This window comes from Pristiophorus japonicus, chromosome 15, assembly GCF_044704955.1.
Source record: "Pristiophorus japonicus isolate sPriJap1 chromosome 15, sPriJap1.hap1, whole genome shotgun sequence".
Taxonomy (NCBI): Eukaryota; Metazoa; Chordata; class Chondrichthyes; family Pristiophoridae; genus Pristiophorus; species Pristiophorus japonicus.
Genome location: NC_091991.1, coordinates 45,450,440 through 45,463,697, shown reverse-complemented (window position 1 = coordinate 45,463,697; position 13,258 = coordinate 45,450,440). Strand labels below are relative to the sequence as shown.

Below are 13,258 nucleotides of genomic sequence, written 5' to 3'. Positions count from 1 at the left end.
CAACAAGGGGCCTGAGTGTCCTGGTACACAAATCACTGAAAGTTAACATGCAGGTACAGCAAGCAATTAAGAAAGCAAATGGTATATTGGACTGCATTACAAAAGGATTTGAGTATCAGAGTAAAGATGTCTTACTGCAATTATATAAGGCCCTGGTGAGACCACACCTGCAGTATTATGTACAGTTTGGTCTCCTTACCTGAGGAAGGATGTACTTGCCATAGAGGGAGTGCAGCGAAGGTTCACCAGATTTATGCCTGGGATGGAGGGATTGTCCTATGAGGTGAGAATGAGTAGTCGAGGCCAATATTCTCCAGAGTTTAGAAGAATGAGAGATGATCTCATTGAAACATACAACATTCTTACAGAGCTTGACAGGGTAGATGCAGGGAGGATTTTCCCCCAGGCTGCAGGGTCTAGATCCAGGGGTCACAGTCTCAGAATAAGGGGTCGGCCATTTAGAACTGAGATGGAGAGAAATTTCTTTGGAATTTTCTACCTCAGAGGGCTGTGGATGCTCAGTCGTTGAATATATTCAAGACAGAGATCGATAGATTTTTGAATATTAAGGGAATCAAGGGATATGGGGATAGTGCAGGAAAATGGAGTTGAAATAGAAGATCAGCCATGATTTTATTGAATGGAGCAGGCTCGAAGGGCCTACTCCTGCTCCTAATTCTTATGTTCTTATGTTGCAGCCACCAGGGTAGCACTTCTTAGGAGCACTAGGATAGGCAAAAACACATGGCAGACTTTGTTATGTGTATTGAATTTAATGATTTATAAATTCGGTTGGAATGTTTGGTTTGTGGCAAGCTTTCATTTCAGTATTGTGGCCAAAAGGATGCTGTGATGTTCCGTGACTGAGGGATTGTAAGGTGGAGAAGTGATGAGTAACAGGGATCTAGGGTTCGATTCTGTAATGACTCAAGAGTCTTGTTACTGTAACCGGCCTCAGGTGTAAACCTGATCCAACTTTATTCGCGCCCAAAGTACCCACGTGACACGGTACCCGCCTTTATATACCAGTGACTGCGCACACATGCGTACAGCCCGATGACTTCTGACAGTGGCGCCTCCTGATGTCTGGTGACCCCAAGCATCAATACATAACAACATCCCTTTTCAAGATCTTAAGATCAGTCACTTTACAAATTAAGATGGTCTGGGACTTTCCTCTCACGAGTTAATCGTTTCAGTTCAACTTCACTTCTAGGCAAGCATTCTGAGTCAGTTGCGACTAAGAGCTGAGTAACCGATCTGATGGGAGTGGTAATGACCACATCAGAGGCTGAAGGTCCAGGTTCAGTAATGACAGCAAAGTCCTCTCTGATGAATGAACATTGGTTGGTTGGTCACTGACTGCATCTTCCTCAAACAGTTCCAGTTCATCCGTGTGCCGCAGTTTTATCTGATCAACATATTTCCTGCATGTTTGCCCATTCTTGAGCACTACAATAAACACTCTGTTACCCTCCTTGGCTGTAACAGTACCGGTGATCCACTTTGGACCTTGACCATCGTTCAGTACATAAACTGGATCGTTGACAGAGATGTCACGTGACACAGCAGCACGATCATGATACCATCGCTGACTTTGATGTCTGTTTTCAACACGATCATTCAGATCAGGATGAACAAGAGAAAGCTTGGTCTTGAGATTTCTCTTCATCAGTCATCATCATAAGCAGTCCCTCGGAATCCGAGGAAGACTTGCTTCCACTCCTGAACTGAGTTCTTTGGTGGTTGAACAGTCCAATACGAGAGCCACAGACTCTGTCTCAGGTGGGACAGATGGTCGTTGAGGGAAGGAGTGGGTGGGGTTGGTTCATCACATGCTCTCTCCGCTGTCGGTGCTTGATTTCTGCATGCTCTCAGCGTTGAGACTCGAGGTGCTCAACGCCCTCTCGGATGCACATCCTCCACTTAGGGCGGTCTTGGGCCAGGGACTCCCCGGTGTCTGTGGAGATGTTGTCAGGGAGGCTTTGACGGTGTCCTTGTAGCGTTTCCGCTGCCCACCTTTGGCTCGTTTGCCATGAAGGAGCTCCGAGTAGAACACTTGCTTTGGGAGTCTCGTGTCTGGCATGCGGACTATGTGGCCTGCCCAGTGGAGCTGATTGAGTCCGGTCAGTGCTTCAATGCTGGGGATGTTAGCCAGAATGAAGACGCTGATGTTGATGCGCCTGTCCTCCCAGGGGATTTGTAGGATCGTGCAGAGACATCATTGGTGATATTTCTCCAGCAACTTGGTGTCTACTGTACATGGTCCATGTCTCTGAGCCATACAGGAGGGCAGGCATTACTACAGCCCTGTAGACCATGAGCTTGGTGGCAGTTTTGAGGACCTGGTCTTCAAATACTCTTTTCCTCAGGTGGCTGAAGGCTGCACTGGCGCACTGGAGGCGGTGTTGGAGCTTGTCGTCGATGCCTGCTCTTGTTGATAGGAGGCTCCTGATATGGGAAGTGGTCCACGGTGTCCAGGGCCGCGCCGTGGATCTTGATGAGGGGGGACAGTGCTGGGCGGTGAGGACCTTTGTCTTACGGATGTTTAGCGTAAGGCTCATGCTTTCGTATGCCTCAGTAAATACATCGAATATGTCCTGGATTGCAGCCTCTGTATGTGCGCAGACGCTCTGTATGTCCGCATACTGTAGCTCGACGACAGAGGTTGGGGTGGTCTTGGATCTGGCCTGAAGACGGCGAAGGTTGAACAGGTTCCCACTGGTTCTGTAGTTTAATTCCACTCCAGCGGGGAGCTTGTCAACTGTGAAGTGGAACATGGCAGTGAGAAAGATTGAGAAGAGGGTCGGAGCGATGACGCAAGCCCTGTTTGACCCCGGTCCGGACGTGGATTGGGTCTATGGTGGATCCGTTGGTAAGGATCACGGCCTGCATGTCGCCGTGGAGCAGGCGGAGGATGGTGACGAACTTTTGGGGGCATCCAAAACGGAGGAGGACGCTCCATAGACCTCCGCGCTTGACAGTGTCAAAGGCCTTTGTATGGTCGAAGAAGGCCATGTATAAGGGCTGGCGCTGTTCCCTGCATTTTTCCTGTAGCTGTCGGGCTGCAAAAATCATGTCCGTTGTGCTCCATAGGGGATGAAATCCACACTGTGATTCTGGGAGGAGCTCCTCGGCCACGGGAAGAAGACGGTTGAGGAGGACTCTAGCGACGACTTTCCCAGTGGCTCATAGCAGGGAGATTCCTCTGTAGTTGCCGCAGTCAGACTTGTCCCCTTTTTTAAAGATGGTCACGATTACTGCATCTCTGAGATCCCCCGGCATGTCTCCTCCCTCCAGATGAAAGAGATGAGGTTGTGTATTTGCGCCAGCAGTGCCTCTCCGCCATACTTCAATGCCTTCATCAGTAGATCAGCAGGGGAAACCCCAGTAAGCTTATGAGGTCTTGTCCTGTAACTGAGCAATATACATGACAAACGAGTCTGCAGTGAACCCTGAGTTACACGTTTCATGCTCTGCTTGACCATTAGAAGCAGGTTTGAATGGAGCTGACCTCACATGTTTAGTACCATTGAGTTTCATGAAACTCAAGACTTGTGAAGCAGGATCCGTGTCACTCACAACAATGTCAGGCAAACCATGAGTAGCAAACATGACACGAAGGCTCTCAATAGTAGCTGTAGACGTACTGGATACCATAATAATACACTCTATCCACTTTGAATGTGTACCAACCACAACAAAAAAATCTTTCCCATGAAAGGGCCCGCAAAATCGATGTGGATCCTTGACCATGGTTGAGATGGCCACGACCAAAGACTCAGCGGAGATTCCGCTGGTGCTTTACTTAGCTGCATGCAAGTGTTGTACTGATGCACACATGATTCCAAATCAGAGTCAATTCCAGGCCACCATACATGAGACCTAGCAATGGCTTTCATCATGACAATACCGAGATGAGTGCTGTGTTGCTCACGTACAAATTTTTCTCTACCTTTCTGAGGCATAATGACACGATTACCCCTCAGTAAACAATCTGACTTAATGGACAACTCATCTTTGTGACGGTTGTAAGGTTTGGTCTCATCTCACATCTCCATAGGCATTGTAGAACAATCACCACTGAGGACACAACGTTTCATAACCGATAAAATAGGGTTATGGCTGGTCCAGATCCTAACTTGTTGAGCAGCGACAGGAGTTCCTTCACTCGCAAAAGCATCCATTACTAACAGTAGATCTGCAGGTTGAGGCGTCTCCATATCAGGTGTGGGCAAAGGCAGACGACTCAGTGCATCGGCACACATCTCAGTGCCCGGTCTATGACGAATAACATAATCATAGGCAGACAATATCAGCACCCACCTCTGGATATGGGACGAGGCATTGGTATTAATTTCTGAAAACAATGAAATGAGTGGTTTGTGATCCGTTTCGAGCTCAAAACGAAGACCAAACAGGTACTGATGCATCTTTTTGACCCCATACACACAGGCCAAAGCTTCTTTTTCTTCCATGCTGTACGCTCTTTCCGCCTTTGACAAACTTCTCGAAGCATACGGAACAGGTTGTAGCTTACCCGACTCATTTGCTTGTTGGAGTACATATCCAACCCCATATGAAGCAGCATCATAGCCAATACAAGATGCTTACACGGATCATAATGAACAAGCATCTTGTTTGAACAGAGCAGATTCTTAGCTTTCTCAAAGGCTCTATCTCGAGACACACCCCAGACCCAGTTGTCGCCTTTTCTGAGTAGCATGTGCAGTGGCTCTAATAAAGTGCTCAATTTGGGTAAGAAATTACCGAAGTAGTTGAGTAGTTCATGGAATGAACGCAGCTCCATCACATTCTGAGGCTTGCATTTTTGATGGCCTTAGTTTTTGAATCAGTAGGCCTGATGCCATCAGCAGCAATCTTCCTTCCCAGGAATTCAACTTCAGGTGCCATGAAGGCACACTTCGAACGTTTCAGCCCGAGTCCCACTTTGTTCAGATGATGTAGCACTTCTTCAAGATTGTTCAGATGTTCAGCAGTGTCGCAACCTGTGACCAGAATGTCATCTTGAAACACAACAGTTCTAGGATCAGACTTCAGTGGACTCTCCATAGTCCCCTGAAATATGGCTGCAGCCGAATGAAATCCAAAAGGACATCTGTTGTAGACAAACAGTCCTTTATAGGTGTTGATGCAGGTGAGTTTCTTCGAAGTGCCGACAAGCTCCTGTGTCATATAGGCCGATGTCAGATCTAGTTTAGTGAACGACATTCCACAAGCTAGCATGGCGAACAGGTCATCAGCCTTCAGTAATGGATACTGATCCTGTTTCGAAAATCAGTAATCGTAACCTTGTAGTCTCCACAAATTCTGACAGTGCCATCACTCTTCAACACAGGAACAATAGGACTGGCCCACTCGTTCAAGTCGATCGGTGATATGACCCCTTCACGTTGGAGTCTGTCAAGCTCAATTCCAACCTTCTCCCTCATCATGTAAGGAACAGACTGAGCTTTATGATAGACAGACTTTGCATCAAAATCCAGGTGAATCTGCACCTTGGCTCCAGTAAAATTACCAATGCCCGGTTCAAACAAAGAAGGAAACTTTTTCAACACTTGAGCACACGAAGTGTTATCCACCGAGGACAATGCTTTGACATCATTCCAGTTCCACTTGATTTTCTCGAGCCAATTCCTGCCGAACAGCATTGGACCATTACCTGGGACGATCCATAATAGTAGATCATGAACCACCTTGACTACTGAACTGCCAATCACCGGTATGAGTTCCTTATTGTAAGTATGCAACTTGGCATTGACTGGACTCAGCTTAGGCTTCACAGCCTCAGTGTCCCACAGCTTGTCGAATTACCCTTGGCTCATTATCGACTGACTCGCACCCGTGTCCAGCTCCATTGATACAGGCACACCATTCAGCTTCACATTAACAATTATCGGCTGGCTCTTTCCCAAGAACGAATACAGACCACACACTTCCTCCCCGGGTTGTGTATCCGGGCCAGCAGTGGACTGATCATCATCAACAATGTGATGAGTGGCAGCATGCTTGCTCAGTTGTGGGTACATTCTCTGAAGATGCCCCATTTTCTTTCTGTTTAAAAAGATGACAATTAAGCCCCCTCTCCTAGAGTAGAGGGAGCCTATGTGATTTTCCGGATGCAGCGATGGATGGCGCACTGCGGAATGTTTGCTATGTCGAGGCCACTGGCAGAGCCATCGTCGCCCTGCTCTGAGGCTGCAGGTCTGGTTCTAAGAGGTCGCAGAGTTCTGTGACCAGCTGTTGGTGAAGTGGAGCCACTGAACATACTGCTACTGGCCGAGGCGCAGGTAGGAGAAGAGCACCCTGAAGAGCCGAGGTGGGTAAGGCCTCTTCCTCCCTCTGCGTGCAGCTTGTCTTCTTTGCTGCCTTTGCTCCACCTCCCCGTCATGCTGCAACTAGAGCCCCCACGACTGGGAGTAAGTGATGTACTCAGAGGCCTTCCCAACGTCCAGCAGCACTCCTTGCACACTAACAACTTTTGAAATGTCTTCCAGCAACTCAGTACTCATACAAACTCTGCAAGAGCCAGTACAAGAGCAATAATCAACTTAACTGCACTGGTGGGCAGGGGTCCCTTATTCAGCTGAACGCACGTGCATGTTTAGGAGAGAGTATTGAATGGAGCGGTGAGGTTGAAAATGGCAGGTCATGTTTCAAATCAGCATAGATGCTGACCAACATCACGATCTACCTACTCTCCATACTGCCGGCACACCCACGTACCACCCGCCGTAAGTGGGTGGAAGCAAGGAGGACGACATTTTTATTTTTTAAAACGGCCATAACTACCAGCACTAAGATGCCGAATTTCGCAGCCTAAGTGTCTAAATAGGGTCGAGGAGCAAAGGATCTGGGGGTTCAGATAGGCAAAGCACTAAATGTAGCAATATAGACTAATAAGGCCATAAATAAGCAAACAAAGCACTGGTGGTTCATTTATCGAGGGGATAGATTTGAAAAGCAGACAGGTTATGTTAAACTTGTATCGAACCCTTGGTTAGACTACACTCGGAGAACTGTCTCCATATTATAAAAAGGATATAGAGGCACTGGAGAAAATGCAGAAAAGATTAGAAATTTACTAGAAATGAGCAGTTATACCCATCAGGAATGATTGAACAGGCTACGGCTATTTTCCTTCGAAAGGAGAAGATTGAGGGGTGACCTGGATCAAGTTCTTGAAGATCATGAAAGGGTTTGGTAGGGTAGATGTAGAGAAGATGGGGCCAAGTTTCGGCCTGAGTTGCTCCTGTTTTTTTGGAGCAACTGGTTTAGAATGGAGTATCTTAGAAATTTGAATTCTCGGCATTTAGTTTGCTCCAGGTCTAGTCAGTTAGAACAGTTTCACTTTGGAACAGAATTTTTTTTTCAAAAGGGGGCGTGTCCGGCCACTTATGCCTGTTTTCAAAGTTTAGGCAGTGAAAACTTACTCCAAACTAACTTAGAATGGAGTAAGTGAAGATTTTTGTACGTTCGAAAAAACCTTGCCTACACTTTAGAAAATCAGGCGTAGGTTACAAATCAGGCGTAGGGAATGGTGGGGGGGGGGGGGGGTTTAAAGGGAAGTTTACAAACATTAAACACTTCAGTTTTACAAATAAAGAGCCATCATCAATAATAAATGATAAATACATCAATAAATCAACCAATAAATCAATTTAAAAAAATTAATAAAAAATAATTTAAAAAAAAAATCAATAAAACAAAACATTTTCTACTTACCGACTGCAGCACTGGGAGTCCTCCAACAGCGTGCTGGGATGCCCCCCTCAGTGTGTCTCTGTCAGTGTCTCTATCTCTCTGTGTGTGTGTGTCTCTCACTCTCTGTCTGTCAGTGTCTGTGTTTCTGACAGCGAGGGGAGGGGGAGGAGGAGGAGGAGGGGGGTGGGGGGGAGGAGGGGGGTGCGTGGGGAGGAGGAGGAGGTGGGTGGGGGGGGGAGGAGAAGGAGGAGGGAGTGGGGGGAGGAGGAGGGAGTGGGGGGGAGGAGGGGGGTGCGGGGGGAGAAGGAGGAGGGAGTGGGGGGGGAGGAGGAGGGAGTGGGAGGGGAGGAGGGGGGTGCGGGGGGAGAAGGAGGAGGGAGTGGGGGGGAGGAGGGGGGGTGGGAGGAGGAGGAGGGGTAGGGGGGGTGGGAGGAGGAGGAGGGGTGTGGCGGGGTGGGAGGAGGGGAGGAGAGGGGTGGCGGGGTGGGAGGAGGGGAGGAGGGGGGTGGCGGGGTGGGAGGAGGGGAGGAGGGGGGTGGCGGGGTGGGAGGAGGGGAGGAGGGGGGTGGCGGGGTGGGAGGAGGGGAGGAGGGAGGAGGAAAGGCGGGGGGAGGAGAAGGGGGGGAAGAGGGGGAGAAGGGAGAGAGGATGGAGAGAGGAGGGAGGGAGGGAAGGAGAGAGAAGAGAGAGGAGGGAGAGAGGGAAGGAGAGAGGATGGAGAGAGGGAAGGAGAGAGGATGGAGGGAGGGAAGGAGAGAGGAGGGAGGGAGGGAAGGAGAGAGGAGGGAAGGAGAGAGGAGGGAAGGAGAGAGGAGGGAGGGAAGGAGAGAGAAAGGGAAGGAGAGAGGGGGAGGGAGGGAAGGAAGGAGGGAGGGAAGGAAGGAGGGAGGGAAGGAAGGAGGGAGGGAAGGAAGGAGGGAGGGAAGGAGGGAAGGAAGGAGGGAGGGAAGGAGAGAGGAGGGAGGGAGGGAAGGAGAGAGGAGGGAGGGAGGGAGGGAAGGAGAGAGGAGGGAGGGAGGGAGGGAAGGAGAGAGGAGGGAGGGAGGGAAGGAGAGAGGAGGGAGGGAGGGAGGGAGGGAGGGAAGGAGAGAGGAGGGAGGGAGGGAAGGAGAGAGGAAGGAGGGAGAAGGGAGAGAAGGAGGCTGAACGGCCAGGCCCAAGACTTCGGGCTGGATTTACAGGTAGGTGGCGTCGGGTCTCGGGGAGGGGTCGCGGAGGTCGGGGGGGGAAAGAGAGTCGCGGAGGTCCGGGGGGGAGTCGCGGAGGGGGGGGGTGAGAGTCGTGGAGGTATGGTCGAGTCTGGGGGTGGGGGAAGAGAGAGTCGCGGAGGTTGGGTCGGGTCGGGGGGGGGGGAAAGCGCGGAGATCGGGTTGCCGGGGGGGGGGGGGGAAATCAGAGATCGGGTCGGGTGGGAGGAGCCTTATACACGCAGCCCCAGTGAGGCCATTCGGCCAGGGCTAGGGGCTGCGTGCTTCAGGCCCCTCCCACAGTTTTGGGCGCCTGGAGCTACTGCACATGCGCGCCCAATGTAGCGTGCATGTGCAGAGGTCCCGGCACTGTTTTCAGCGCAGGGACCTTGCTCCGCCCCCTACAGCTCGTGCTGCGCCGCGCCCAGCTCCATAGGACCTGCAGGGAGCCAGAGAATAGGTAAGTTTTTTTTAGGCGCACTTTGTGGCGCGAAAAACGGGCATCCAGGTCCGGGTTGCGCCGTTTTAGGCGCGGCCCGAAACTTGGGCCCAATATTTCCACTAGCAGGGGAGACCAGAACTAGGGGCCATAAATACAAGCTAACCACTAATAAATCCAATCGGGAATTCAGAAGAAACTTCTTTACCCAGAAAGTGGTTGGAATGTGGTACTTGGTGTAGTTAAGGCGACTAGCATAGCATAAGGGAAGGTTAGATAAACACATGAAGGAGAACAGAACAGAAGGATACGTTAAGGGAGTTAGATGAGTTGGAGTGCAAGGCGGTTCATGTGGAGTATTATCCTGCTGGGCTGAATGGCCTATTTCTGTGCTGTAAATACTATGTAAAACACATTTAATTGCACCTCTTTCCCCAAATCCTTAATGTGGACAATAGAAACAAGATCTTGAAATGTGGCAGGTATTTATCCTTCAGCTTTCTGTTCTGAAAGAGGATCTTTCCCAAAACATTAAGGGCCTGAAATTGGTAAAAGCTAAGTTCCGCCCAAGTACCGTCCAAAGGGCCGCTGAGATCCTGACAATACTTTGGGTGGAAGTTTCATGGAAAAATCTGAGAAAGACCGCCCGGCGGCAAAAATGGGACTTACACGCCGATTCTGGGCGGCAGGGCACTAGCTCCCATTCTCGGTGGCAAATGCAATCCTCGGCAAAGTATCGCCGAGGATTGAGTCGGGCCCAGGGAGAAGGGAACGGATGAAATAAAACATTTTCAAAACATTAAAAAAAACACTCGAAATCCTTCAGGGGACCCCCTCCACCTGAATCCCTGAAAAAAAAGAAAGAAAAGTGGATCAACCTTTTTTTTCAGATTAGACCTGCCTCCACGCAGCAGTCTTTTCCCCTGCTGGAGTAGAGGACCGCCCGGACCAAGCTGGAAGCTCAGCGGGAGGACTCTTCTGGGCAGTGCACGCCAGCGGACAGTACCCAATGGTCTTCTCCCCCTGCCGGCGGGAGGCCGAGACCAAACTCGCTCGGAGGGGAGACCGCCCAGAAAGCCCGACGGCAGCGGACGGTAAGTCCACCAATTTCGAGCCCTAACTTTTTTCTCTTCACAGATGCTGACTAATCTGCAGTCTGCATCTGAAATAAAAACAGAAAATGCTGCAAATACTCAACCTTTTGTACTGTGTATTTCTAGTGGTTTCTGTTTTTGTTTCAGCATTCCAGCACGAGACTGGAGAGTAGACAATGTACAAAAGCAAAACAAATGGTTCTGACGAAAGGTAATTGATCTGAAACGTTAACTCTGTTTCTCTCTCCACAGATGCTGCCTGACCTGCTGAATATTTCCAGCGTTTTCTGTTTTTTATATTAGAAGACAATGTAAAAGCTTTGGAAAAAAAATAAATTGAAGGATAAACCTGGAAATAATTGACCAATCTAACATCAGTTGTGGGCAAACTGCTAGTGAGGATGAGTGTGTGGCAATCTAGGTTGGGAGACAACACAAGTAATGGGAGTGTACACTTAATGGAAAGACACTGAAGAGTGTGGCTGAACAGAGTTTCGAACAGGCATCCATTTCCTCCAAATCATCTGGGACCAGATGCATTTCCTCATATTAGCCATCCTAGATGAGCAGAGAACTCTAGCAAGTACTTACTTCTTGACCACCAAGAAAAATGATTATATATTTACTAAGGTAAAACATTGCTTAAAATGGTATCAGTGCATAATCCACAAATAGATCTAATAGACTGCCAGACAGCCGATAGCTATGACCTCCTACCACACTTGACTCAATTCTAGCAGTCACACACTGACTCCGCCCCACAGCTGAAAACCACACTATACTGCACAAGAACTGTTGTGTCTCTCAAACTAAATTGCAGCAGCTCATTATGAGATTTCAGTGAAGTAAACCCTTTCCCTGCAATTAGCAGGAGAGAGAGAGAGAGAGAGAGAGAAGCAGGATCACACCTCTCATTTGGGCCAGATGGCAGAAAAAAAATTGTTTAAAAGCACACCGATAAAATCATCAAAAGAACTCTGCAATGTCACAGGGTTTCACTAGAAATTTAATAATAACCTACATATTATCAGAAGAGAAACAAATGTAATACACAGAACTGCTTTTCAATCAAAATGGTTAAAATTGGACCAAATTCAGTCACCTTTCTATTCACCCTTTGGAAGGTTGACTCCAGAATCCTTAGCATGAGTTCTGGTGCAGCAGTGTATCCGCCCCCAATTTGATTAGTCGAATCACAGGTAATGATGGTGCGACAGCAATGTGGTGCAAACCTTTCCGAACCAAATTGTAATGTATGTACCTGTGAGCATGCTCATGGTCTGTAGAGCTGTTGCATTGTGAGTGGCTTAACCAGTCATGTGATGTTCACAAGACTCAATAAAACCCCAATCAGTTGGGTCGAGGTCATCCACAATGAGGTATGCACTGGTAATGTGTAGTGTGATTGTTAAATCTTTGTTAATAAACCAACTAGTTCTTACTAGCAATGTGTTGCTATGAATTCTTAAGCAAAGAATCCATGAAGCAAATACATTATACATCTGAGCAGACAATCAGCAGCAGACCGAGAACCGAGCAAATAATCCCGACAGAATTTTCAATAACATGTCATATTCTATATTTTATCGTAGCACCATATCAGATGTGCTATAGCTTTGAGAAGAAATGATATCAATTAAATAAGTGCAATGCAGTACAGTATACTATTACAACATTGCTTATTAAGTTCTCGGTAACAGGAGTATAAAATTACAGTTTATGTTAAAATCTCAAAAGGAAAACTCTGATATGCAAAGTACTTAATCTGTCTAATCTACAAGGAGGAAAGACTGACAATGAAAACTGATAGTTAAGTTTTTGTCAATTTACATTGGGTTTACAATCAAATGTTATATATGAATAAATTACTTGGCTAGTAACTGAGGAATAAATCTGTAACATTTCAACAGGTTGCAGGAGCAGATCGCACCTGTTGCACAGAGAATATTGTAAGGGATGTCCATGTAATCTGGTTTTATATTTCACTGTTGATAATCCCAGAACTCCCAAATTAAGTTTAAGTCACGTGAGTCAGCTCTCCATCTTTATTACATAGACATCCTATACAAGCTTATCACAGTAACATTTTGAGTGTTTTTTTTAAATACGGTCACACAAATGCCACTTATTCAGTCCAGATGTACTGCATGTGGCTTCTTTTGGGGAAATCAGAAGTCAAAATGGTGCACTAGGGAAACACGTGGTGAGTTGCACCAATTGTTCTGGAGTGGCAAAATTTTTTTAACCCAACACCATTCGAGAGGTGCCAGCTGAATTCTCATTTCACTGCTCTGAGATTTGAGTGGAGCCATGAACCCTCACAGCACTGGATCAGTGCAGGCTATTCTCACAGTGAAAGTGTCGTTGGCGAAGCCCACTGACCCTATGCAGGGATTGGTGCACAAACATGTCGCTGGGGAATTGTGATCAAATAAAAAATTAACCACAAAATAAAGCAACGTGTGTTTAGTGAACTGTACAAAACTAAAAATGTAAATATACACAAAGTTCTTGAAATACATTTTAAACAGATTGTAATCTTGACAGTTATTGTGCCTGTAGCACTCTAGTAATGACTCCATGAGGTAAGGTATTGCACTTGAACTGTTGTGCCCTTAGTCCATTTATTGCAACTCCTGAATGAGGGTACAGTAAGGTGAGCTCCCTTTTATACTTGGTTACCTGCAGTGTGCAGGTGACCCCCAGGTCTCCACTAGTTGCACCCTCTGGTGGTACAGGCATAGTGTATACAGTGTGAAGGTACATTCAGTAGTCTTATGTAAGTGTACATTGAGTGTACAGGGTATATACAT

General features: G+C 47.7%; 1 protein-coding gene across 4 annotated transcripts in view; it reads right to left on the bottom strand.

Annotated features, from left to right (window-relative positions):
• immp2l (inner mitochondrial membrane peptidase subunit 2) overlaps window positions 1-13,258 on the bottom strand; it is a 735,610-nt gene that overhangs the window by 348,021 nt on the left and 374,331 nt on the right. The window lies entirely within an intron of this gene.